The 26800-nt window shown below is 47.6% G+C and overlaps 1 long non-coding RNA gene across 1 annotated transcript; it reads right to left on the bottom strand.

Moving 5' to 3' along the window:
• Positions 1–1106: 1106 nt before the first annotated feature.
• Positions 1107–3550, bottom strand: LOC146174786 (uncharacterized). Its single transcript, XR_014702385.1, has 5 exons — positions 3314–3550; positions 2964–3110; positions 2668–2817; positions 2394–2527; positions 1107–1302 (listed from the first exon to the last, which is right to left on the bottom strand). It is a non-coding gene; the product is annotated as an uncharacterized LOC146174786 (long non-coding RNA).
• Positions 3551–26800: the final 23250 nt, after the last annotated feature.

Here is a 26800-nt window from a genome sequence, read left to right as displayed (position 1 = left end):
TTGAAGCAATGAAATTTAATGTGTTTTTGCGGCTTCGCTCTTTGCGAAGTAAGCGAATCACGACAAGAGTTCCCAAAGGGAAAATAATTAAATTCCCTTGGAAGTATTTCACGTGTAATATCAACCTTGTTAACAATTATAGTCTGGTTAATACTGCAAAGAGCACCCGCGGCAAGTAACCCGATTATATATAGTCCGGTAAGCAGTAGTTGCAAGTATGTCCAGTCGATTACTCATATTTCATACCACACACTCAAAGAATAAACACGCATTATGTCCGCATTTGATTTCAGCATTATATTAATTGCTTGCGTATTAGATGCTCGTCATCGTTTTCGCATTTTTCCGCTTTCTCTCGGTGCGCGCCAAGAACTGCATCATACCTGCCAATTCGACGCGCAATTATCAGTGCTTTTATTTTTGTTTGTTTGCTCTGTACCATTTGATGCCAGTAAAGCGTCCGCACTCAAGAGCCCACTATGAACGTATTACGTATGCGACAGGTTTAATTTTTCACATTTTATTTGAAGTAATGCCGTAGCTGTACTTGAATTTTTTTTTTTTTCACCTAAACAGCTGGTTCACCCTTTGGTTAGTGGCACGCAAACAAATGTCCGTGGTATACGTATATGTTAATCACGAACAAAGAATAAATGCTTGAGTCGCGCCCAAGCAAAAAAAAGTGTGTGGCAAAAGGTAGGGCCGACCTTTCTCGCCGACCGAAAAGTGGCCGGCCGACCTTCGGCACCCGAATGAGGGCCGGCGTCGGGGATTGACACTGACCTAACGTCGGCCGATTTTCGGCAATCGACTACGGCCCGACCTTTTGGCCCGACGTGATCGACCACCTGCCGCACGTGGGCCTGCCGTCTGCCAGCGTTACTGAATGGTCGGCCGCTCGTCTGCCCTAGCATTTTGCTGACGAAAGACCGTACGTCGGCCGGTTGCTTCCCGACGCCGGTTAGTGGCCGGCATCGCCCCTCGTGCAGGTATCATGCCATGCATATAATATATCGTGGCCCATGCATATATAACGGGGTAGCACATACAAATGCATCAAGAAAAGCAATAGCTTTTCTGATGCCATGAAGAAACAAAAGCTGCAGTATTTGGTGAAAAATTTATTTGTCAACAGCGTTCAGAAAAATCTCGCGATTTGCTTTTTAATAAGCGTGGATATATGACTGCGCGTGTGCCACATATGGAAGATGGGCTTGAGGCTTGGTCTCCTTCTTTTGGCAGCCTGTCGATCACTTGATGTCTGCGACTGGTCGGATCTGCGGCAGGTTCCATCTTGGTCAGCTGTATGAAGAAAAGTGTTTTAATTAAAAATTTCCTTTTCGCCTACACTTTTACATTGCAGGCAAATATAGGGTGAAAAGGTAGAAAAATAATGTCTGCTCACTGCCACCAACTGCACTATCACATCAATATATTTTATGCGCTTGACTTCATGCGACCCTACTGAAAACGCATTAGCGCAAAGCCGCAATAGGTAATCAGGATCCGTGAATCCGCGAGAAAGGCGCGATCACTTTGTTTTGCTGGAGTCATGATGTTGCAATTTGCAACTGTAGCGCACTCAAACCTTATCCTCCCGAAGCGCGTTCTTTCATGCTAATGCTGCAATTTAATAATTCTAGCAAAACCAAGTGTCCGCGCTTGTCATAGAGCACGTATGCGCGGCAGAACAAACAGTTTCCGCGATATTTACATGAAACCTACAATAAGTTTATTCCGTAGAATACAGCTTAATTTTCTCAAACTAGATGGAACTTTTACAGCAAAAGCGACATGATATTTAACGATAAGTCATCTGATTTATTTTCGTTATTTAACAACCGAGCATTATTTTAAAAATTGTCTCATCAGCCAAGACGGCTATTTAGACAGCCCAACTCTTAGAAGCGTATAGAACCCGTTCTAAATTTTTAAAGCTTGAAACAAGTTAGCTGAACACCTCATGAGCATGTAAGCACCAGGAAATAATCCGCACGATGAAAATACAACTGCTTGCCCAGAAAGCAAGCGCACAGAGCAAAATCAATGTGAAACGGCTCAGATCTGTGTGCATCACATATATAATTCCAAAATCCACAAAATGAACGCACTGGCTCACTTACCTTGCCAGCATACCGCATCACTCAATCATCAATTTTCACGTATATACATCATTACAGCAGAAAAAAATAATAATAATAAACACGGCATAAATCTTGTACTCAGTCCTGGCACGAGCTTGCTTGGCAGTAACGATGATGCTAGTACAGCTTCTGATCGCTCCTATGGCGAAGGGTGCTGCAATATTTATATCAGTGATAGCATTTGACATTTAACTGGGTTGCATGCGTCCCATCGATGTGAGTCGGATAGAACAAAATCAGCGCTAATACCTGTCCGGCAAGTGCACCGCCATGAAGAAGCGAAAGACCAGCGTTTTAGTGTAGAGGAGACCAAGGACTTCAGGCTTCGGCGAAACGAGCTTCCACTGTTGAAGCCAGTTTCCAGATCAGCTGATATCGCCTCCCTGCACGATCAGCGCAAGGCGCGCACACCAATTACAAAATATGCATTTACAGTAACAAGATGCGCATAAGTCTCAAAACAATACATAATTAGTTGCAGTACATTATCGTATAGAAGAAAATCAGCGATAATTTGACTTACCTGGTCGGTATACATGTCAGTGCATGCACTTCGATGTGAAGAAGTGAAAGACGGGCGTTTTGGGGCAGAGGAGATCGGACCTCGGACTGCAGCGAAAAGAGCTAATTCCACCGCCGCAGCATCGTTTCCAAGTCGGCTCAGCACGTCTTCCTGCGCAATCAGAGCGAAATGCGCACACATCGATTATAAAAAAAAAAAAAATGTACGTAGTAATAAGATGCGCATATACATACGCGCTCCAGAAACAGTTGCAGTATATTGTCGTATCGAACAAAATATGTGCTAATTGGACTTACCTGATCGGTATAGTGAGTGTCCCTCCATATTAAAAGGCGAGCATTTTGGGACAGGAGATACCCAAGGACCCAGACTGCAGCAAAATTAGCCAATTCTGCCACCGCAGCCAGCCGCAGCCTTGTTTCCAAACGGCTCAGCAAGACTTCCTGCGCGTTCAGCGCCCACACCAATTATATATATATATATATATATATATATATATATATATATATATATATATATGAAGAAAGATGCAAGGAGTATATAACAAGACGAACATATGCTCCAAAACAATACATTATTATGTTCAGTATAATATCGAATCTAGCAAAAAGCTCCTCTGATCAAGACCGAAAGATCATGTACTTACGCATGTTTTGGTGAACTTCGGCACGAAGAATCTGTACAGAGCGGCTGCAATCATCAGCTGCATATATGGGCTGTTCTTTTCAAACGCTGACTGCTGCAGGAGGTTGAGACAGATTGAATTTGCGCGAAATAAAAGCGGACGATAAAATTAGGCAGTAGGCATCGCGCGCGCCCGCACGGGCTCACGGAGGCTGGCCGTCGACTGAGTGGTGCCGCGCATCTTAGCTCGCGCGGGATGTGTTTTCCCGCCTTTTGGCCACGTGACCTCAAGAAGGGAGGAGGGCCGCTATTTCTCTGCTTCGGCATTCCTGTCGCCCCCCGCGGTAGGGTGCCTCGATGCCTTTCGCCTCCCCGTGGTTCTTTCCGCTTTGCCGCAGGGAGAAGAGATGGACCGATGGGGGGCAGCGGGTCCCGCGCAGCGAGAAGCAGTTTTCTTTCTTTTTCACGCCCCCCCCCCCCCCCTCCCTCGTCGTTCAAGAAGCGTCGAGGTAGTTTCTTTTCTTTTCTTTTCCTTTTTCTACGGCTTCTGTAGAGCCCCCGTCTTGATACCAGCGGCTGTAGTTCTTTGCATGAAAAAAATATGGCTTGGAGTGAATGTATGTAATGTTCTTTTAACCGAATATCTTCCACATAAACCAAGTGTGGGGCAGTAGAACACCTGCAGCTTCATTTAGCCAAAATAGCAAGACCTGGCTACGTATATAGTGTTCAGCAACTTTATCGGAACCGTCTTGGAAACTTTTCCAAGACGGTTAAGTTGCAGAACACTGTATATTATGAGTGCTTTTGCAGAGATTACATAGTCCATGCGGATTTATACTTCCCAAAGCAGTACGTGGGTTATTTAGAACCCCTCGGGCTGTCATATTAATCGCAAACCACATTTCCGTTTTCGCGTTTGGTTTCCATCATAATGCGGCTTCTGCAGCTCGACTAAAGCCCGTGACCTCGAGCTCAAGCTGGTAAATACCGACTGAACCACATAGTAACTGCTGCAAGTTTCTGACAAAAATATATTTTGTCCATTTGTTTTAGGGATGCATGAAAATCAGTAGAAGGTCGCAGGGCAAAGTGCACCGGATCCGGATGAAAACTCATAAAAGCCCACCGCCTCTTTTCTTGACCCCGTACGAAATGTAAACTCACGGAGGCTGCGAAACGAATTTAAGGGCGTTTAGGATTGATAGGTTTCGAGGGCACTGGCAAAAGTAATTGACGGTTAACATATAAACCTTAAAGGCACGTGATCTCTTCGGTTACCGTGGGTTTGCTTAGGGTTACGTTATAGGTTAAAGGTTACCATTTAACCATAAAAAAGAAATGGACAATTACATTCGTAGGTTCATAGCAGTTACCGCGCAAATCTTAGGCACTTAGTATTAAGTATGCTTCAAACAGATAATCAGCGCCTACCAGTTTACAAATTCAAGCATAAGTTCATGACAACTCGCGATCAACTACAGAGTGTACCATACCCGCCGCGGCTCAATTAGCGCGCGGTTAAAGCTTTATTTCAAAATATGTATAAATAACAGTTAATTTCACCTTCTGTTGCGCAATGTATAATTCTATCAGCAGGCTCAAATGATATAGTGTCAATATATCATTTGATCAATATATCATTTGCACGCGGTATAACTCAATGTTGCATAAAAATAGCTCTTTCAATGATACGAATTTTCCACTTTTCTCCTGCTAAGCCGACTGCCTCATGGAACGTAGAGGGGAAACCTGCTGTATTGCAGGAGACTTTACTTTGATATGCACAATGTTATTTAATGATATATTATAGCAGTAGTGAATACGCGGCTGGGGAAAAGGGGATTCGAGGAACTTTATATATATTCTGGCATTTCATACCATATTTCTGCGTGTGAGGCTGACGTTGAAGAATTTAACAATGTAGACCGCCACTGGTGCAGGAGCCGATCGATCCTCCTCATGTTGCGCGGGATTCTCAAAGCGCAATCCCTTTGAATTTTCTCAAAAGAACCAAAGGTTACTTCTTGCACAATGCTTGTGTTCGCAGGAAGTATACGTTCGACAGGCGAATCGTCCGGGCGATCGGCTCTTTGCGTGCCTTTCATTTTTATTTGAAAACTATCAGGACCACATTTGTGTTCTGGGTAAAGACAGTCGGCCTCGGCATATTGATATATCAGGAATAAAGCTTTCCTAATCCCCGTGTTTTAACTGAGGCGTGCAAATATTTGTTCCAAGCTGTTCCATTTACCCTCATGTCGGCAATATACCCGAGTTTCGTCTATCGAGAGTGCAGCATATATGTATATATGCGAAGCGTTACAGCTCATTTGGTCCAAAAGCCACCTCGCTAACCCGGTTTTTGCTTGAGTATCGTCGAGTTTTGTCTGAAATATTCGGAATGTGGTAGTAAATATGGAGATGCGGTCCAGGTTCCCACAGGGATCTGTGACAGATGCTGCGCCTTTACTTTCCTATAACCAATTTACAATTAACTGCGGTTGTCCACCGAAATAGAGAGATAGAGAGAATAATGAGAAAGCGTTGTATCCCGTCGAATGTCAAGGGGAAGCTTGAGCGTCCCCCTAATTTTTATTTCCTTCTCTCAAATATTATTAACTATTCCATCGTACCACTGTGTAAGGTCGTGGAACAATTTACTCTGTGCGACTGCAGACGTGCGTAAGTGCGTGCGTGCGTACGTGCATGCGTCACACACGGCTTCGTGCCGATGTCGGGATAGACTATTAACTCAATAATCTCGGACATCTTGTTCATCCTAAAGTTATAGCTAATTAACGTATGCGCGAAACTTCTGATAAAGCCTAGTGCACACAGGTGCCAACTTTCTCACATCTGTGTTCCTTGATTGTTTATTGATCCAGCCTCCCAATGATACGACCCTGCATGGCTTAGCACGTGTTTTCTTGTGTATTCCTCTTGCAAAGTCAATATACTTTGATTATATTTTCACTATAGCTAGGTGGTGGCGCCTATTTGGGTTCCGCCTTGTCTTGATTATGCCCTTTGTTGTGCGCTATTGGGTATCCGTGTTAGTGGATCACATAGGTTAAGTTGGGCGGCCTTAACTTTTATACTGGCTTTTTTCCTGGTCAGGGGAAACAGGCGCACGTGTTCGCATAGTTAGAGCAGATGTTTGTAGACGGAGCATGGATAGCCATAGCAGTATCTAATCTCTGCGAAGCGCTCTGCTATTCTGCGCCCCTATACATATGTGAAAAACGTATGCGAAGTGGGAGACGCCTGTTGCACCCAATCTCCCGCATGCTCTAAGAGACTTTCGGTGGCGCACTGAGTGTGGCGTATTCGATCCCCACCAAATTAAGACAGGCTTTACAGCTGGCATATTGATCCGCACAGTATCAACTTTGGTCAGGTCGAGTCTCACACACGTGTCCTTAAGGACTGCGTCGCAGCTTGGACATTCCGCTGCCTAGCGCCGTGAGCTTTTTCGTCGCACAGTGGAAGGCCGCGCGAAGCGTTCGAACAACGTGTAGTGAAGTCCGTGGGATTGATCATTTGGCAGAATAGGAACGCGGTCGATCGTATTCTTTCGGTGACCCCATTGTCTACTGTTCCCCATGCTAGTGCGTCTCACCTAGATATAGCCAGCTGTTAGTTCTTGGAGAGCAAAGCTTTATCCGGAGGTTGTTGACGCGGCACATCCACCTCAGGAAGGTCACTTGTACATCGAATTGATTTGAACTGGGTTCTTGTCTTGAAAGACGCAAGCCTGCGGCTCACGCGTATATGTGTGAGCACAAAGGATCGAGCAATCGACTGTCTGGAAATTTGTTAGGGGGTCAGAGCTCCCGAGGGAGTCCTGTTGCAGCTGCGCATTATTGATATACAACGTGTGACCAGAAACTCACTGCATTATATATTTCTTGCCGCTACCTTATATGTTCGGTACTGTTTGCTGTTTTACTGAAACATTATTTATTGTCCCAGTGTGCTTTGCTATTTCCATGTTTATCAATAAGATTTCTTTGGTTCCCTGCTATGTAAATGGTTGAAGTTCACGCCTATGACGCGATGATCGTTTCTATCCCGGTACTTTTCCAGCAGAAGTCTTAAGTTTCTGGACCTGTGCAGCATTCCTTCCATATGCAGGGCTATTCTACAAGCGATCTCTCGGCTTAGTACGTACGACAGATAATTCGCTTTAATCACTTCCGATACATGTTCACGCCTTAAAACTAAAAGTTCTGTCGTGACGCTGGGACTAAGTCGACCCGGCCTTCACTTGGTAGCGTGCAGAGACTCGGGGTTGAAGAAGGACTGAATCTTCGAAGTTGGTAAAATATATACAAGCAGGTTTACTGGCACTTTGAGAAAACTTATTTACATGATTATTTACATGAAGAGAAGGGTATATTAACAAAATGACAAGCGTTAATAGTTCATAGCGAGAAGCGACTGGATGAGCCGTTTACCCAGGGCTCAGAGCGACATTTCGTGCTCTGCAGCGTCCTTAAAACCCCCTATGTCCAGCCCCTCTCTGAAGATGCTGACCAACCAAATCCAGGGCACGCCTCTCAGATATCGGCATCCAATCGAACACATCACTGCACTGATGGTCTGAAGCACTGACTGGCCCGGCATTGTTTCGTTGAGTCTGGTCACTTGTTGGCGGGAAAAGCTTGGGAACGGCGAGGAGGTACATTTCTATTCTTCAGCCAAGAATCGATAGGCAGCTGGTTCCGGCAAGTGGATTTACTTCTCAGAAACCCAAGTGCACGTGGGCGCCGCATACGCTCCCAGCATTGTCCGTTTTCGACAATTGCAAATCTTTCCTGCATTCCCGGGAAATCATTTAATGGCCGTATGCGTCATGCTCCTTTCTTGTCCTGCACGTCAGCGGACATGTCACTCTGTCGTCTCCTTTGGATAGGAGGCATTCATCACTGGAGGATAGCACTTCTCGACTGGAAGGGTGAACAAAAGAAAGAAAGCACTTCCTGCTATTTCCCGCAGGGGGACGTTTCTTTGTGTTTTTCCAGAAGTTCTCTTGACAGGGTCAATTTGGCATTTGCAGGTTGTCCACAAAGCAAAACAGGCTTACAAAACAGGATTCCTGGAAACAGGCTCACTTAGAGCCATTGGACCATCACCACATATCCACAGCACTTATCCATGCCCACAGGCGAACAATAGAGCGCGCAAATGCGGATGCACGGTCGTAACAGCCTCCTCCCCCGCCAGAAGAGTCTCGGAGGGCAGCAGTCGCAGCTGCTGCATGAAGAGACGACTTAATGGCCTGCACGTGAACGCTTGAAGCCCGCTGATGCTTGTCGCGTTGTCTTGATTGTTGTAGGCCAAATTGCTCGAGCTGTCTGAAACTCAACCACATGTCTAAACAAGCACTCGGCTCCCGTCTGAAGAGACCAGGTTAAAAGAAAACTGCCATTGTTGTTCGAGAAAAGCCCACTCTCAAGACGTTCAGGACCCACGTATGCCTCGAAAACCAAACGTGCTGCTTTACATAGTCACACATATACAAGCGCACGAGAAAAAAAAAATAAAAACCTGATTATCAATTTGGATACATGGTGAGGAACACCTCGGACTGCTTAGAAACAGCGGCTAAGCGCGTCCGCATTCCCATTTAACTTCCCCTTTTTGTATCTTATTTCAAAATTGTACTGCTGTAAAATCAAGTTCCACCTAAGAAGGCGACTGTTCTTCGATGTCGCAGTTTGCAGCCAAGCCAGGGGACAATGGTCCGTCTCTACGGTGAATTTGGCCCCTCCAAGATAGCACTTCGATTTTTGAATGGCCCATACAATGCAAGCGCACTCTTTCTCTGACGCGCAATAAGCCCTCTCTCTAGAACTCAGTTTTCTGCTCAGGTAGAGCACGGGGTGCTCATTACCGTCGTCATCTCTCTGGCAGAGAACAGCACCTAACCCTCGATCACTGGCATCACACTGGACCGTGAATTCTCGGGCATAGTCTGGAGCTCGCAATACCGGACGACTAATCAGCACAGCCTTCAGGTTTACGAAGGAGGCTTCCTTTTGTTCGTCCCAGACTACATTTGTCGGTTCTGTCTTGCGGAGAGCGTCGGTCAGAGGGCTAGCCAAAGCTGAATAGTTAGGGATGTAGTGATTGTAGTATCCCGTCAGACCCAGGAATGATCGAATTTCCGTCTTCGTGCTCGGCCGCGGGTAGTCTGCTACCGCAGAAATCTTAATCTCGCTGGGTTTCCTGAAACCTTGACCTACATTGTGACCCAAGTAGTCCACGGTCGCCCTTGCCAGGCAGCATTTCTCGGCCTTTACGGTTAGTCCAGCTTGACGCAAAAGGCTCAGTACAGCTCTTAGATGTACCATATGGTCCGCCCATGAGTCGGAAAAAACCGCAATGTCGTCTAAATAAGGCACCGCGAATGTTTCACACCCCTTTAAAACCCTATCCATGAGTCGGGAAAAACAAAATGGAGCATTTTTGAGCCCGAAACTCATCATTGTTGGCTGGTAGCTGCCCGTCGGAGTGACGAAAGCCGCGTATCTGCTGGCGCGTTCAGTGAGCGGTACTTGCCTGTATCCTCGAGTAAGGTCCAGCGTAGTCACATATGCCGCTCTACTGACCTGTTCTACTCTCTCCTCAATATTCGGAATAGGATACACTTGATCCCTGGTGAGAGAATTTAGCTTTCGGTAGTCTACCACAGGCCTAGGGTCTTTACCTGGAGCTTCTACTAAGATCATAGGCGAAGCATAATCGCTTTCCGAGGGTTTTATTACTCCCAATTCCAGCATGCGAGTTACTTCCCTATCCAGAATTTCTCTTTGCCTTGGAGAAAATCGGTAGCACCTTGATCGCACTGGCACGTCTGAAGTCAGCTCAATATCGTGCTCAGTCAAATCAGTTCTGCCTGGCCTGTCCACGAAGCAGGCCTCAAACTCTGTTATTATTTCGCCCAGATCGGACAGCTGGGATTTCTTTAGTTCTCCTCTCTGCTCCGTCTTTCTGAGAAGCTCCTGAGCGTTGCTTCCTTTTCCGCTGAGGCAAATCAAGTTGTCCCCCATCTCCTCGGGAAGGTTTAACATTAGATTTACCACGGCTTCCCTCTGCACATAAGACTTCATAAGATTACAATGATAAATGCGCACTTCTTTACGCCTACCGGGAATTTTCACTGCGTAGTTAGTGTTAGAAAGCTTTGCAACGACTTCAGCCGGTCCTTCCCACTGTACTTCGAGCTTATTCTGCCTTGAACTTCTCAGCAACATCACCTGGTCCCCGATACAAAACGTCCTTTGACGGGCTGACTTATCATAGTACACCTTGGAACGAGCCTGGGCTGACTTCATGCTGGCCTCAACGAGTTCCTTAGTGTTATGTAAGCGATTCAAGAGGTTCAGAATGAATTCTACTACTGTTGGGTCTTCTCCGCGCCCCTCCCAGGCTTCGCGCACCATTCGCAAAGGTGAGCGCAGTGACCTTCCGTACACCAACTCGGCTGGGCTAAATCCAGTGGATTCGTGCGGCACTGACCGCAAAGCGAAAAGCGCTGCAGGCAGGCAGGTATCCCATTCGCGCTTGTTTTCATAGCACAGTCCCCTCAGGACTCGTTTGAGAACAGAGTGCCATCTTTCTACGCTGTTGCTCTGCGGATGATGGATCGAGCTATGCACTACCTTAATGCCGCATCGCTCGAGAAATGAGGTGGTGAGGACACTCGTGAAAACGCTACCCTGATCACTTTGGACCTCGGAAGGGAATCCAACTCGTGCAAACACTGACAGCAGCGAATCCACTACACTCTCGGACGTCACCTCGCGCAGCGGAACAGCCTCTGGAAATTTTGTGGCTGGGCATAACATAGTGAGGATATAACGGTACCCTGACTCTGTCATAGGAAGTGGCCCAACTACATCTATTACTAACCGGTGAAACGGCTCGGTAATGATTGGTACTAACACCATCGGAGCTTTCCACTTATCTTGCGCCTTTCCAACCCGCTGGCACGTGTCGCATGACCGTACAAAATTTTCTGTGTCCTTAAAACATCCAGGCCAATAGTATTCTTGCAACAGCCTCTGCTTTGTTTTCTTTATTCCAAGGTGACATGACCACGAGCTGCCATGGGAAAGTCGCAGTAAGTCTCCGCGGTACTTTTGGGGTACGACTAATTGGTCCCGCTCTACTCCGCGCTTATCCTTGAATAAGCGATACAGCACTCCCTTTCTCATCTCGAAAGAAATTTTTGTTTGCTGTCTTAGTGGCGCGGTGGCGCTCCCTTATCTCCTGTATCTTGGGATCATTGGCTTGCTCTATAGCTAAGTCCTCTCGGGTTCCACTTAAAAGTCTCGTGAGATTACTAGACACTGGCGGCAAGAGGTTACTCTCAAGAACGTCCTCATTCCGCGTCTCATCAAGCTCACTTTCAAGTTGACATATCTGAGATGCCTCGCTCTCAAAGTTTTCTGACCTGCTATCTTCCGCATTTACCACTGTTTTAACTGCCGTTTCCTCCGCTGTGGATTTTTCTGGAATGAGCAGTGTAGCTAGTTCTCGCGCCTTTGAACGTGTTAAGGCTTGCACAACTCTGTCTCCGAAAAGGATGCCCCTCTTTCGCAGCAGCATGTCCGATTTGTTGGAAAACAAATACGGATAGCACTTAGGAAGCTTTCCTGAAACGGCAGCCTCGGTTGTTAATTCGCCGAAAGGGCCCTCGATGACCACGTTCGCGATCGGCAAGCACACACTCTGTTCCTCAACTACCTGTCGGATCCATGCACACTGTCCTGTATAGTCGGAAGGCGATACATACGCCGGATGGACAACATCCATCGTTGCGGCCGAATCGCGCAGTACCTTGCAAGGCTTCCCGTTGACTACTAGGTCATGCAGGTAGGGTTCTAAAAGCTGCATATTTTCATCGCAGTCCCTGACATACGAGAAAGCAATCTTTTCTTTCCGGCAGTTGACGGCAATGTGACCCTGCTCATTACACCTAAAGCATGTGAGCGGCTTCCTAGCCTCAAGCTTATTCTTTGTGTTCTGCACGTTGGTCACTTCCCCACTTTTCTCACTGCCGTCCTTTCTAGGGAATTTGCCTGAAGAAACCTTCATTTCTTCGTTTCCAACTCTAGCAAAGTGCCTTTCCTGACGGTTTTTCACACTGAACTTGGGATTGCGGGGCCTATCCACTGCTGGGTTGCTGAATTGTCGGCGCGAAGCATACTCCTCAATAAGTTCGGCAGCTTCAGTTGCCGACTTAATTTCGCCTCGGTCCTGTAACCAATTTCTTTCTTTTTCTGGGAGGCAGTTATAAAACTGCTCCAAAAGAATTCGCTCGACTACAGCGTCCCTATCACTGTAGGAATCAGTGCTCTTTAGCCACTCGCCCAAATTAACTCTTAAATTGTACAGGAATTCAGGGTAACTCTCGTCCCTGGACTTAGTAGCGTTCCGAAAACGTTGTCTGAACGCCTCGGCGCTAAGCCTATACTTTCTCAGAAGGCAAGCTTTGACCTTCTCGTAGTTGTCCGCGTCCTCCTTGCTTAGCCGCGCGACAACCTCCGCTGCCTCGCAGGGCAGAACCGTCAATAATCTCTGAGACCAAGTGTCTCGCTGGAAGGACAGTTTTTCGCAGGTTCGCTCAAAGTTAGCCAGATACAGACCGATATCCCCTGATATCACATATGGCTGCATGTACTTTGACATCTTGAAATCTGCCTCCTTGTTGAGAAGAGGTACCGCTAGCTGGGGACAATCGCCCGACCTCTTGCTCAACTCTAGTTCTAATTTCCGGAGCTCAATTTCTTGGTCCAGCTTTTTTGCTTCTCTTTCACGCTTCTTTTCCTCTTTTTCCCACTCTTTCTGCTGTCTGAGCTGTTCCTTTTTTTGACCGATGAGGTTCCATGCTTCACTGAGCTCCTCATCATCGGTTCCCAGATCAGTGATTGCCTTTATAATCAAGGGTTTTCGTGCCAAACCACTTGTATCAATTCCCAATTCCTCACACAATAGCAACAGGTCCGGTTTCTGCAGCTTTTGTAGGTCCATGATCGCTCCGAGTGTCGGCTACTTCCAAAACAACTGTGCAAACTACCAAACCTAAAGGCGTTTCCACACTCTTTTTACCAGTTCTAAAATCTAACCCTGTTCTAGAACCTGGTCCACATCAGAAGAAAAGCCAAGCACTCACCCACACATGCGATCGATGTTCCGAGCTGCTTTCTTGTTGGCCGATTGTTGCTCCTGCTTGTTGCCTGAGATGCCACCTCCGATCACCAGATGTTGTGGCTTGTAGATTCTGATCCACCTCGAATCACCAGATGTTGTAGCTTGTAGATCCAGATCCCACCTCGAATCACCAGATGTTGTAGTTTGTAGATCCAGATCCCAACGCTGGTCACCAGTTGTCGTGACGCTGGGACTAAGTCGACCCGGCCTTCACTTGGTAGCGTGTAGAGACTCGGGGTTGAAGAAGGACTTAATCTTCGAAGTTGGTAAAATATATACAAGCAGGTTTACTGGCACTTTGAGAAAACTTATTTACATGATTATTTACATGAAGAGAAGGGTATATTAACAAAATGACAAGCGTTAATAGTTCATAGCGAGAAGCGACTGGATGAGCCGTTTACCCAGGGCTCAGAGCGACATTTCGTGCTCTGCAGCATCCTTAAAACCCCCTATGTCCAGCCCCTCTCTGAAGATGCTGACCAACCAAATCCAGGGCACGCCCCTCAGATATCGGCATCCAATCGAACACATCACTGCACTGATGGTCTGAAGCACTGACTGGCCCGGCATTGTTTCGTTGAGTCTGGTCACTTGTTGGCGGGAAAAGCTTGGGAACGGCGAGGAGGTACATTTCTATTCTTCAGCCAAGAATCGATAGGCAGCTGGTTCCGGCAAGTGGATTTACTTCTCAGAAACCCAAGTGCACGTGGGCGCCGCATACGCTCCCAGCATTGTCCGTTTTCGACAATTGCAAATCTTTCCTGCATTCCCGGGAAATCATTTAATGGCCGTATGCGTCATGCTCCTTTCTTGTCCTGCACGTCAGCGGACATGTCACTCTGTCGTCTCCTTTGGATAGGAGGCATTCATCACTGGAGGATAGCACTTCTCGACTGGAAGGGTGAACAAAAGAAAGAAAGCACTTCCTGCTATTTCCCGCAGGGGGACGTTTCTTTGTGTTTTTCCAGAAGTTCTCTTGACAGGGTCAATTTGGCATTTGCAGGTTGTCCACAAAGCAAAACAGGCTTACAAAACAGGATTCCTGGAAACAGGCTCACTTAGAGCCATTGGACCATCACCACATATCCACAGCACTTATCCATGCCCACAGGCGAACAATAGAGCGCGCAAATGCGGATGCACGGTCGTAACAGTTCTCCATATTATTAGTCTGCAAGCCACAACAAAAACCCGAAATTGCGGCAGCTGCTTCAGGAAAGAATTCTTTTCAATTAGCTTCTTTTATTGCGCGTACCTCGTGTAGCTCTCAATAAATATTCTTAATTTTCAATCACTCTGTCTAACATAGGGGTCTCAAACTCATATTGATATGCAGGATGCGTTGAGAAAATATGTCTCTCGCGGACCAGGAGTGGACAGTAACAAGCAAGAAAATATAGAAGCCATAATTCAAAACAATCTGTAAAACAAAAGCGAAATACTAATAAAATAAATAAAAATCAACTGTTTCGTTCCTATTAAACCACACTCCCATTCTTTGAGCAAAAAGAAAAAAGGAACAAAAAAAAAACAGAAAAAGCGGAGCATCTTCGATTTTTTGTGTCCAAACGCGCCGGAGGAGCGCGTTACTTCAGGATGGCTTGGCGGAGTTACTGAAAGGATACAGCGGTTGAAAACTACTACAGTCACTTGTCCTGACAGTATATAAATGCGAATGAAAAAGAGGTCTGGTTGTCCAGCGCCTAGTTATTGAAGGTAACAAAGTTGACTGTCTTGTAATTTTAACTAATAACGCGCAACTTTGGAAAACGCGCTTACATTTCCAACATTTCGTTCGCACGTACAGCGTCCTCGCGCGCTCTAGATCGTCTCTTGGTCGCGCTCTACACTTCTGCAATGAACTTGAAAGCACGCACGCACCCACGAGCACAAGCTGCCGAGTCTTCCAAGAACTGTTGACAAGAAGCGGGGGAGGAGAGGGGGGTAGTTTCCGGTGTAGAATCGGACCGCTCGCTGCGAAAATGCGCCCCTCCGACTTCCGAAAAAAAAAATGAAAAGAGCCGCCCGTCCCACCCCGGCAGGTCGTAAAAGAGGATGAATGGGCCACACGCAAAACAAAACCAAATGACAAGGACGCTGGCCCGTTTTCTCGCGGCTCTTAGCTTTACCAGACCGTTTTGAGAAAAAAAGTATGCGATTAATAACCTGGACAATAATCATTTTCCTTCGTTTTTTTTTTTTCTTCATGTATTTGATCGTAAGACAACTTTGTTCGAAAAGAGCTCCTTCAAAAATAGTATACAAATACCACAAAACTGCATGCTCTCTTCAAAGTCGGCGTGTATACATCTCTTCTCTCGCCCAGTCAGGAACGCTCGCCACCAACTTTCGAGCTGCGGGGGTGACACAGTTGCCCCGCCCTTCCCACCATTTCCCCCCTCTTTTTCGCCCTTCCTTCGAAACGTCCGAGCGTGAGGTCGGTTTTGTTTCGCCCGGGTCTCCCTCCGTGCACGCATTTCTCTTCTCCTGCTGCGAAGTAGTGTTTTTAGAATTTGTCTCTTTGCTTGCCTGCCGGAGCGTTCGCCGCGGCCAAGGCTTGCCAGTGCCCTACGCATAATTTCTGCCCCCGTGTGCTTTTTCTCTTCTGTCCGCTTCTTTTATTTTACACAATAGCCTTCTCCTCCCTTACAATGAGAAGTTGCGTCTACTCAAGTGCCCTGCCATATAGCGGACGCATTTCAGTGAGTGATACGGGCTAAATGGGGTGTACGGGAGCTTGTGCGCCAAAATATAACTGATGTTACAGCACCTACAGCTGCGCTTCGTAATAAGTAAACAGTATAATGACATGATCTACACATGAAATCGCGTTCACCTTGTGGCTTGCTGTTTATCAGAACTCGGTAAATAATTTTACTAACAGCTATAAGGTTCACTAAAAATGTGAGCGACAAGTTAAACAAACAATAGCATTAATTAATGTAACAAAACATTTACACTGAATATCATGTATCATTTTGTTCCATACTAAGCGCAAATTACATAACATCTCGAAAAACCAAAGCCAAGTAACAGGCAAACTTAAAAAAAAGTAGCAGTCGTGCTCTTCATAACTTTTTTTCAATGTACCGCTTCAACAGTCGGGCCAACGCATTGCCGCACTCTTGCCATTAACCTGGTGCCGTGCCCGGCATTTAGTCCGCCAAAAAAGTCGGGCCAAAGGCCGCTGCGAACTACTTGCCGAAATGGCTGGCGGCTACCTCCGGGCCGACCGCTTGCCGTGGTTTACTAGCCGACTAAGTAGGCTGCCGACCATTTTCCGAACGTCGGCCACACGTAAATGGTCGGCCAAGGATGCTTGGGCGTATACCTTGTTTATTTATTTATTTTTTTTTGCCGGATAATACCACAGTGCTTTAAATTAGTACGGTAGTGAATAAATGTGTTTTGCTCGCACACTGTATTTGTCATTTATATAAGCGGTGATTATATGGCACATAAAGAACACCGATTAAAGAGATATATAACAGATTATTGACGATTTAAGATAAACGTTGTTATGTATTAATAAGCGAAAGCTGCAAAATGTAAGCAGGCGTTCGCAAATAAGGTTTGTAAAAAATAAGTGTTCCTAAAGAGGCCTTACGAAGCACAAGTTTTGATTCGCATGTACACTGTTTTTCTCCGCGTGTTAATAGCGCTCCTCGGCAGTAGCCTTTATTCCCTTACATGAAAAACGAATGCAAAACACCACGCTTCGTTGCAAACATTAAGTACAAATTGCTCATCTGGACGATTTGTAACTGTCCGCAGGAAGAAATGTTGAGAGTTTCAGATAGCGATTCAAACATCGCGCGCTGCTCCGAAGGACTGCCCAAGCGTGCATGCTGTCTCCAGATAGATGTAAAAGAATGGCAGGGATCAGTTTAAGCACCTGAAATAAGTAGCCTCTTTATAAATTATCACACTAATTGCGTAGCGTCTGAAAATCGCTCCAAAGAGAACCGCACCCCTCCTCTGTACCCCCGCTATCCCGCGGCCGCTAAGCGCCGAGCGGCGAACGTGGCACCCCTGTTGCACGTCGCGCCCTCTCGCGGGAGTCGGTTCCTGTCATCGCAAAAGCGGCCCGCTCTCCGGCGCCGGTCGTCACACTGCCCAATATTCTAGAGCACTATAGCCGTATAGACATCCTTCACTCCGACTACGTCACGAAGATGCGGTGGCGCTGTCGTCGTCAGTGACTTTCGCGTGGTAGGCAAAACAACATTTCAGACGCTTTCGCCTACCGTGAATGCGGAATGGGTTGCTGCTGCCGGAAATAAAATAACCCCATGTCGACTAGTTGCGTCACCGTGGCATGTGCCGAAAGGCACAGAAAGAGAAGTTTAATGAGCTTGCACAGATTTCTTGGCGACAAAGGTAGCCGTAAACAGTGGGTCGCCGCGGTGAAGCGCCAAGGCTGGATACCGACGCCAGCTTATCGGATATGCGGCAAACACTTTGCCATGGTTAAGCTAGCTTATTCACTTTTACGCCAGAGCTGTACAGCTGCTTAAAGCCAGTATATTGTAATGCGTAGGCCTGTTTCTTTGTTAGAGCATGCATAGTTGTGCTTACCTATATGTAAACAATTCCTCAATTACGTTTTTTTTTTCACATTGGTAATTGTACGTATGCGATAGTGAGCTGCTGCGCGAGTGATCATTGTTGAACTCCTTCTTGGTTATGCTGCATGGCTAGCCTTCGCCGTGTTCACCTCAGATTATTTTAGTCTCATCAGTGATGAAGATAGCCACCGCGCGTTGACAGCCGCTAATCTTCTCGATTGGAGCTGCATTTTTTTTTTTTTGCACCCGGCGGTTTTAGTTGTATTCAATGCGGTTGAGTGATATATGGGCTCGTGATTCAAACTCTCTGAGGATTTTTATACGTACTGCATCGTGGTGCATGGCACGTTGTGGCATTCTGCACGTTGTGGCATTCTGCATCATGCATGTTCACGCGGCCGTGGTAGCCGGGACTGAACTGAGTCGCCCTAGCTACGGAACCACCACGACTGCTGCAGCTGGTAATTGTAATGCAAGCTAAAAACCTGAATACCCGGGATGAAATTGCGAAAGTTAACGCTGACAGTCACCCACGAAAAGAACAGATACAACAGACGTGCGGCGTGGCGATTTCAACGAATAACGCACGGATAAGAAAATCCGTGCGGTGCCAAGGCGCAATACCTTTGCTACTGTTGCCATGCTTAACTAAAGCTGCTCGAAGCTAGCGAGGGGCTTCGTGCTTAGCAACAACGTCATTTGCCGCTCGATGGGAGGATTCATCCGAGAGTGCAATAATATGTTCCGAGCGGAATATTTCGTACGTGGTTCGCGCTCGCTGTTTACGAGCGAGAAAAATCACTGTCTACTGACTCGACTGAAAGCAGTTGTAAGAACTCAAGGTTTTGAAATTCTCGACGCATTCCGCGGTTGTTTGCATGGGCGAAAACAGCAAATATATGATAACGTTGCTCATTTTCCCTGGCGGGCAGCAAATTTGCTTCGCTTGTGCGTCTTGAACCCACGCTCCGTCTTGTACGACGTACGGGGCCGGGCGCCGCGTGCCGTGTACGTGATATATATGTATATTGTATCACTTTTGTCTGCACCGCTGAGGCTCAAGAAATTGTCTTATTTCTCCTGCCAAAATTTTGGGAGCCTGCACCTCCCAAAACACGCTATGGGCCTAGTGCGCTGGTATGGAGGCGCCACTGCTCCGGAACAAGTAGCGCCACCTCCCGCCGGCGCACCCATATGTGGTATGTCTGCTCGTCGGAGAGAGGCGGCGGAGTGAACGCGAAGTTTACTCTTCTCGGCAGAAACCTTGTGAAAAGAAAACTTTTGTCGGTCATTTCCTGCCTCGTGTCACATGCGTACATAACTGACACATGTACCATGTGTGTGTGTTGAAAAATAAACCAAAAGCAAAGCGAAGAAAGCCGCTACCCATTCATGCCATCTGGGAGAAGGCCGCCGGCGCTTTGGGCGCAGCGCATCGTCGGCGCGCAAGCGCGTCTGCTGGTGGCTCTATGGTTTTTTTATTTTTTCCTTTGAAGTAGGAATTCGGAACCCAAACAATATGGCACTTTGAAAATAAAGACATAAATAAAACAAAAACTAAGCCAGTGTGCAATGCGCAGCACTGGCTTTTCCCCTCGGTGGCAGTGTATGTGGAAACGGCATGCTAGACCCTCCAGAAGCGACAGCCGAGAGCTGGGCTCCGTTGGTCAATAGAAAGGCTCTTAAAAAAAAAAAAGGAATCACGTCTTCCACAGGACGGGACGAGCAGGCTGTATCTGGAGATGTACCCTAAGGCGTCGGGCCTTGCGTGCACGTGCTTTTTCGGCGCTCGGCAGTTCTACCGTAGTTTTTATTTTCTACTCGATGCGTTGCAATAAGTGGTGACGGTTCAGTGCGCGGAAAAACAGCCATGGCTGAGCAAGCTCCACAGCGCGTGCTGTTCGGGGGATTTCGCGTGATCGGGAATTTTGAGACTTAATGTAAGAATAACTGCTTGGTGCGCGGTCAGAAACTGTACGAAGCCAGCATGTGCGTGGAGTGCGCGGGGAACTTCACAGTGCAAAAAGGCCCTCGGATGTCTTCAGAAAATGCGCTAACGAAATGAAAACCGCCTTTTACGAAGTCAGCTTGGAGGTAAGTTTTATTCGGCCCTTTCGGCGTCTTTTCACCACATATATGTAATTATTTTTTTTATGTAGTTGTTGGTAAACCCACGCAATATCACGGATGCCAGTTGCGTCTGCAAGGCCGGGTACCACTGTTAACGATGCGACACATCGCTCTCGTATGATTTCCAAGGAAACCGCAAAAAAAAAACAAAAAAAAAACAAACTTGATTTTCGATTGCCTCCCGACGGTTGCTTTTTTTTTTTTTTATAACTATTATGACACCCATAAACACAACAGCAGATAGAGCTGTTAGTTTAAAAGGACGTTAGTTTTCTCTTTGCGGGGAGCCATGAACGTGTGTCAAGTCAGAAAGCGCGCACTCCTGCAATGTGCTTCGCTCTCCATGTCGTGCTTCTACGTCTTCTACGTCAGGCTAGGCTTCCCAAAAGCGAGCGTCGAGAACAGCTGAAAACTATCATAAGAAAGTCGTTAGAAAAAAAAAAAGGAAAAAAAAAAGCTCCCGTTGGGCAGGAATGCTCCGCGCTCTCTACAACACAGGCCGTGTCCGAAGACCTGCCAGCGCTGGTTACAGCAAATTTTAGTAGTTACAACTTTTAGAAGCTCGAGTTGGGTCCAGAAGTAAAAAAAAAAAGAAAACAAAAAAAAAAACACCCGTTTTTTTTGTGTGTGTGTTTTTCGCGTGCTGCACGCTCGATACAAATAAGCGATCGCTCGTGCATGCTTGAAAAAACCTAGCGTCAAGTACTGTACAAAAAAAAAAAAAAGAAAAGTGGGAAATGCGCAGCCGAAACGAAAAGCAATGGGTGCGATATGAGATTCGAAATGACTAAGTAAGTACAGGCCCTTGTTTCAGTCGGCGTTTATTTTTTTATTCTTACGGGGAGCCAAGAAGAAATCGGAACACAGCGTCGGCGCTACCCACGGTCGCGGATCCAGACAGCCGCCTTTTACAGCGGCGCCTCCCAGATGGCGCCACATGTTCGGCCAAAGCTGCAGCGCACCAGGCCCATTGACAAGCTTGGCCACGGTGCCGCTCCCGTGCTTTTTGCCTACCGTGGGAACGCAGACGACTGCAGCGCCACCTGGATTGCCTTGTTTGTTTGTAAACATGGAGGAGGTCTATAGGAGGTATTCACGTGACGTCATCCGCTAGGGGCGCTAGCGGCCAGCGCAGAATTCGCCATACGCGTGGTCGTGCATGGGTCGTGTGTGTGGGCGCCGCACCCAGCCGCAGTATTCAACTCGTTCTGATCCGTGGGGTAAGCCTTTCGCGCCTTTACAGAATTTCTGCGTGCGCCAGCGAAAACCATGCAAGCGAGTGGATACACCCGTGGACTTCGTGGAACAAGAAAAACGACTGTCTGGACAAAATGTTTGACTTTGTGAAAACACCGGCTCGTACGACCGCGGTAACTTCGTCGAGGTGTGTCGTGTACTACAAGACCACTGATTTGCGTTGAATTCCCTGACATCGGTGCCTGCCACGTGAAGTGCGGTCTGAAGTTTTGCGACAGGTGAAGAAATTAAAACGTACTAAGCCACGAATGTGTTTTAAATTTTGGCAAGAAAGCGAGGCCAAGAGCCACACGTGCGTGAGGGTGTCGATGACCGGCGGGCCGATTTAGAGGTGAGCACATTGCGACGTGTCTGTTCGCTCAGCTAACGCTGTCACCTCCTCCGACTTGCAAGTAACAAGTTACAACTTTATCAAGCGTTATCGCTGTACATCGCGTTGTTGCGAACCTAGGTTCCATGGGTTATGTGCATTTCGAGCAGAGCTACGTAGCCGATACTAAATTTGTAAAGCATGCTCTCTGGGTGGGCCGTTTATCCTGCGAGGACATGACAGTACTTTTTTTTCTCGACCTTCTGTCACCCAAATTAAGCAACTGCATTGATTCGCTTTACTGCTGGAACAGCGCCTGTGGAAGCTTCGGCAGTTTGCCGACTACCGCCACTAAAAGTGTATGTTTCGCTGCCATGCCAGCTTTGGAATTGGAGAATTTAATGCACTCGCTGTCTTTTCACGATGTGTTCTGCCTCAGTGGCAGCCAACAACGGGTTTAACGAGCTGCAAGTCGTTTTTCGCTAAATGGGTAACCGGCCACTTTTGCTGTCGAGCTGTTGCGCGGGTGATGCCTGGTGCAACACTGAACAGCGTGTTATGTCCCGGAGCATCAAAATATCGCTGCAAACTCCGTGCCCATAAAGGGCTCAACAAAGAAAAGTGTATGTGGACGTATTTACCAGCTTGATAAAACTTTGCGGATCACTTCCAATATACGGCGGGCACCTGACAACGAACCTGAAACAGCGCGAGCCGGCGCGCGCCGATGCCACCGGACCTCCGACATGGCGGACGAGGCGGGACGATGCTCGCGCCATCTGGTAGTACGACCTCAGTGAATACCTCCAATAGGTATGGACGAAACTTAGAAGTGGCCCAGATGATTGCAAGGCACTCCTTCTCGAAGGTAGACAGGACGGAGCGCTGAATTAGAAGGAGTCGAGTCAATTACTCGACTCCTTCTCGGTCGTCGAGTAATTGACTTCGGCTTTTGTGAGGAATCTGCTAGCGTAGGCGATTACTTTCTCCTGTCCGGCACTCTTCTGGACAAGAACGGCTCCTAGGCCCACACTGCTCGCGTCGGTGTGAATTTCGGTCTCGGCGTTTTCATCAAAGTGGCCAAGTACAGGAGGGCATTGCAGGCGGCGCTTGAGTTCGTCGAAGGCTTCTCCTTGCGGCGTTTCCCATTTAAAAGGTACGTCAGCCTTTGTAAGCTGCGTCAACGGTTCGGCAATTCGCGAAAAGTTTCTGACAAATCGCCGATAATAAGCGCACAGCCCAAGGAATCGGCGCACAGCTTTCTTGTCGGCAGGCGGTGGGAATTGTGCGATTGCAGTTGTTTTCTCCGGGTCTGGGCGAATACCGTCCTTGCTAACGATGTGACCTAGGAACCGGAGTTCTTCGTAGGCGAAGTGACACTTCTCTGCTTTTAGCGTTAGTCCCGATGACTTGATGGCTTCCAGCACTGTCTGTAGTCGTTTTAGGTGGTCTTCAAAGTTTGACGAGAAGACAACAACGTCGTCCAAATATACCAAACAAATTTGCCACTTCAAGCCTGCCAGGACTGTGTCCATTTACTCGTTGAAACGTGGCTGGTGCGGAGCAGAGGCCAAATGGCATCACCTTGAACTCATAAAGGCCGTCCGGTGTGATGAATGCGGTCTTCTCGCGATCTCTTTCGTCGACCTCAATTTGCCAATATCCGCTCTTCAGGTCCATCGATGAGAAGTACCTTGCATTGCAGAGCCGGTCGAGAGTGTCGTCGATGCGGGGAAGCGGGTAGACATCCTTCTTCGTTATGCTATTCAAGCGGCGGTAATCAACGCAGAAGCGAAGTGTGCTGTACTTTTTCTTGACCAAAACGACTGGTGCAGCCCAGGGGCTGTTCGAGGGCTGGATTACGTCATCACGCAGCATTTCCTCAACTTGATCGCGAATGGCCTGGCGTTCTCGCGGCGATACACGATAAGGGCTTTGGCGCAGAGGTCGGGCGTGTTCGTCCGTTATAATGCGGTGCTTGGCCAGTGGTGTTTGTCGTACCTTCGATGATGACGAGAAGCACTGCCCGTAGCTTCGAAGAAGACTGAGAATCTGGTCTTTCCTGCTGTGGGTCAATGCCGGGTTGATGTCAAATTTGGGCTGACGGAATTTGTCCGGTGCGTCTTCCAGCGCTTGGTCGTGGAGGGCGAATACATCTTTGAGGTCGGCTAATTCGTCGAGAAAAGCGATCGTCGTGCCCTTGTTGAGATGCCGACACCTCGTTCTAAGAGCAATTGGATATTTCCTTCGACGATGCCTTCAGCGGTTTCGATGTTTGCGCTACCTACGCAGACTGCGATGCTTGATCGGGGCGGGACGGTCAATTCTTCGTCGAGAACGTTTAGAGCGATGTGTTGCATCGACGTCGTCGTGGCAGGAATGGCTTTGTCTGCAGAGAGCTTGATGAGCTTGGATCGCAGGTCGATGATAGCCCTATGTTCAATTAGGAAGTCCATGCCTAAAATCACGTCGCGGGAGAACTGCTGCAAGACCACAAAGCTGGTGGGGTAAGTACGCCCATTTACGGTTATTCTTGCAGTGCATCGTCCCGATGGAGTAATCAGGTTGCCACCTGCGGTGCGAATCAGCGGGCCATCCCAAGCGGTGGTAACTTTTCTGAGCTGAGAGGCTAATGGTCCACTAATGACTGAATAGTCAGCTCCGGTGTCTACTAGGGCAATGACTCTGCGACCGTCGATATCAACTTCAAGGTCACTTGTTCGCGTCCTCGCATTGCACGTGGGCCTTAGTGTCCGATCTTGGCTCCGTCGTTTCTTCAGGTCATGGCCGGGGCATACCGTTGTTACTTCGCTGGGCGGCGGTGTCTGCTTGCACTTTGGTCGTGTTGTCGTCGATGACGTCGTGTGGAGCGGCGGTAAAACGGCTGCGTCGTCGTTAGTGGTCGTCGGCGGCGGAGGATCTTCGTCTTTTCGCCGTTGAGCAACCTCACCTCCAAAGGTTGCTGCCTTTAGTTTCCCCTACGGGGGCTTGGGGACCTTCCGCGCACACTATCATCATAGTTACGTCCTGGCGACGCAAAGCGGGCCCTGTACGGCGATGGAGACCTGAATCGACGGCTTGGTGGCGCAATCTCACCGCTACGCAGATAGTTGTCGATTTCTTGCGGTCGTTCACCTGGGCGTGGTCGTGGAGCGTCGACTGCAAATCCGCGGAGACCGATTCGTCGGTACGGGCAGTGCCGCAGAATGTGGCCGGCCTCACCGCAGTGGAAGCATAATGGCCGGTTGTTCGCTGTCCTCCATGCGTCGCACATCCTGGGGCTTGTTGGTCGTTGGTAGGCTTGGCGGGCGGGAGCCAAGGGGCGGTTTTCAGGAACAGGCCGGTAGCGGCGAGGGCTCGGAAAGTCATCACGTCGGGGCGGAGGGCGACGTAATGCACCAGCGTAGTTCATCGCTGTTGCCTCTTGTGCTGGAACAGTCGCAGCCGTCGCTTCAGGAACACCCAGCGCCTGCTGGACTTCTTCACGGACGACGTCCGCGAGCGTCGCCACCTGGGGTTGTTGCGATGATGGCAACATACGTAGCTCCTCTCGCACGATCTCTCGGATTAGGTCCCGAAGGTTCTCTCCGCTTGCAGATGCGCTGGGGTAGTGGCATGAGTAGTCTGGTTGAAGTGGTCGCTCGAAGTGGCGCATCCGGGTGTCCAACGTCTTCTCGATGGTCGATGCTTCACTTTCAAATTCTTCCACAGTTTTCGGCGGGTTCCGGACAAGCCCCGCAAAAAGCGACTCTTTAACTCCTCGCATTAGGAATTTCACTCTCTCACCTTCGCTCATGTTAGGGTCGGCGCGGCGAAACAGGCGTTTCATCTCTTCTACGTAGACCAGGACGGGCTCGTTGGATGTCACGTAGTGGTGACGAGGTCGACGACACAATTGAAGGGTCGATGATTGCAATAAAGAAACTGTTTATTTGGGCTGACTTGCGCCCGCAAAAGAACTAAGCAACTCGACGGCGGCGATAGAAACAAACGTGCTCGTCGATCGTCGAACAAAGAATGCCCGTCACACTCGGCAACGCTCAATTTAAAGGCTGCACAGAAGAATCTAGATAACGTCGTAAACAGCTACCAGCACGGGCTGGAACATTGTGCAAAGACAAGCGAGTGGCCGGAACCTTCGAGACAGATCTCGGTGCGTCTTGCGCTACAACAAAACTGATAAAGGTGTGACTCGCGACATCGAGCAGTAACAAAGATTACGGAACTGATACGCGGTCCAGAATCAGAGTGATAAGCCTGTATGCCGGCGGCTGTTAAAAAACAACAAATACTGTTATGAAGGTTTCGCGGCAATATGCAACTCATACGCAAGAGTAAAGTTTGCAATTGTTCACAAACGCTTTATCGTATCAGTATAGGAAGCCAGGTAGCACCGAAACATTAGAGCAATGTTACATTTTTGTTTCAGTGAATGTTATCTTGATGTTAATGTCCTTTTTTTCTAATGTTTTAGCAATGTTACATATAAATATTGGTATAATGTTTCCATAAGCATTTAAACAACATAAATCTATACAACATAAATGTAACATTTGTGAAAAATTCGAGAACATTGCACGAGCATGTAAGCCCACTGCTCGTGATGGTACACAACTTCCACACTTTACAAAGACCGCAATATAGCACAACTCCATAATACAGCACCATTCCTACACTTACCTCTGAACATAAGCTACAGTCAATCTTTTATATCCATCGCCGACGGGTGTTCCATGAGTGATAGTGGCGAATGGATAATAAGCAATACTTTCTTGCAAAATATTAGGGCTGTGCTTGCATTCTATAGTGGGCATCATCTCAAAGCTCTAGTTGCAAAGAAGTGTTATTGAAAAAACATGGTTACTGGAAGAAAAAGGGCAAAAGTACTGGTTTTATAGTTATGATACAAATATTACTTAACCATATAGAAAACAATATTAAAACAACATTTATTTGTAACATTAAAATAATGTTTGCAATGCAACATTAACATTGAAAACATTATCATAACATTCAA

This window comes from Amblyomma maculatum, chromosome 11 (assembly GCF_055883805.1).
Source record: "Amblyomma maculatum isolate TAMU_Amacu chromosome 11, ASM5588380v1, whole genome shotgun sequence".
Taxonomy (NCBI): Eukaryota; Metazoa; Arthropoda; class Arachnida; order Ixodida; family Ixodidae; genus Amblyomma; species Amblyomma maculatum.
The sequence above is the reverse complement of the archived record's forward strand: the minus strand, read 5'-3'. Positions and strand labels throughout refer to the sequence as shown.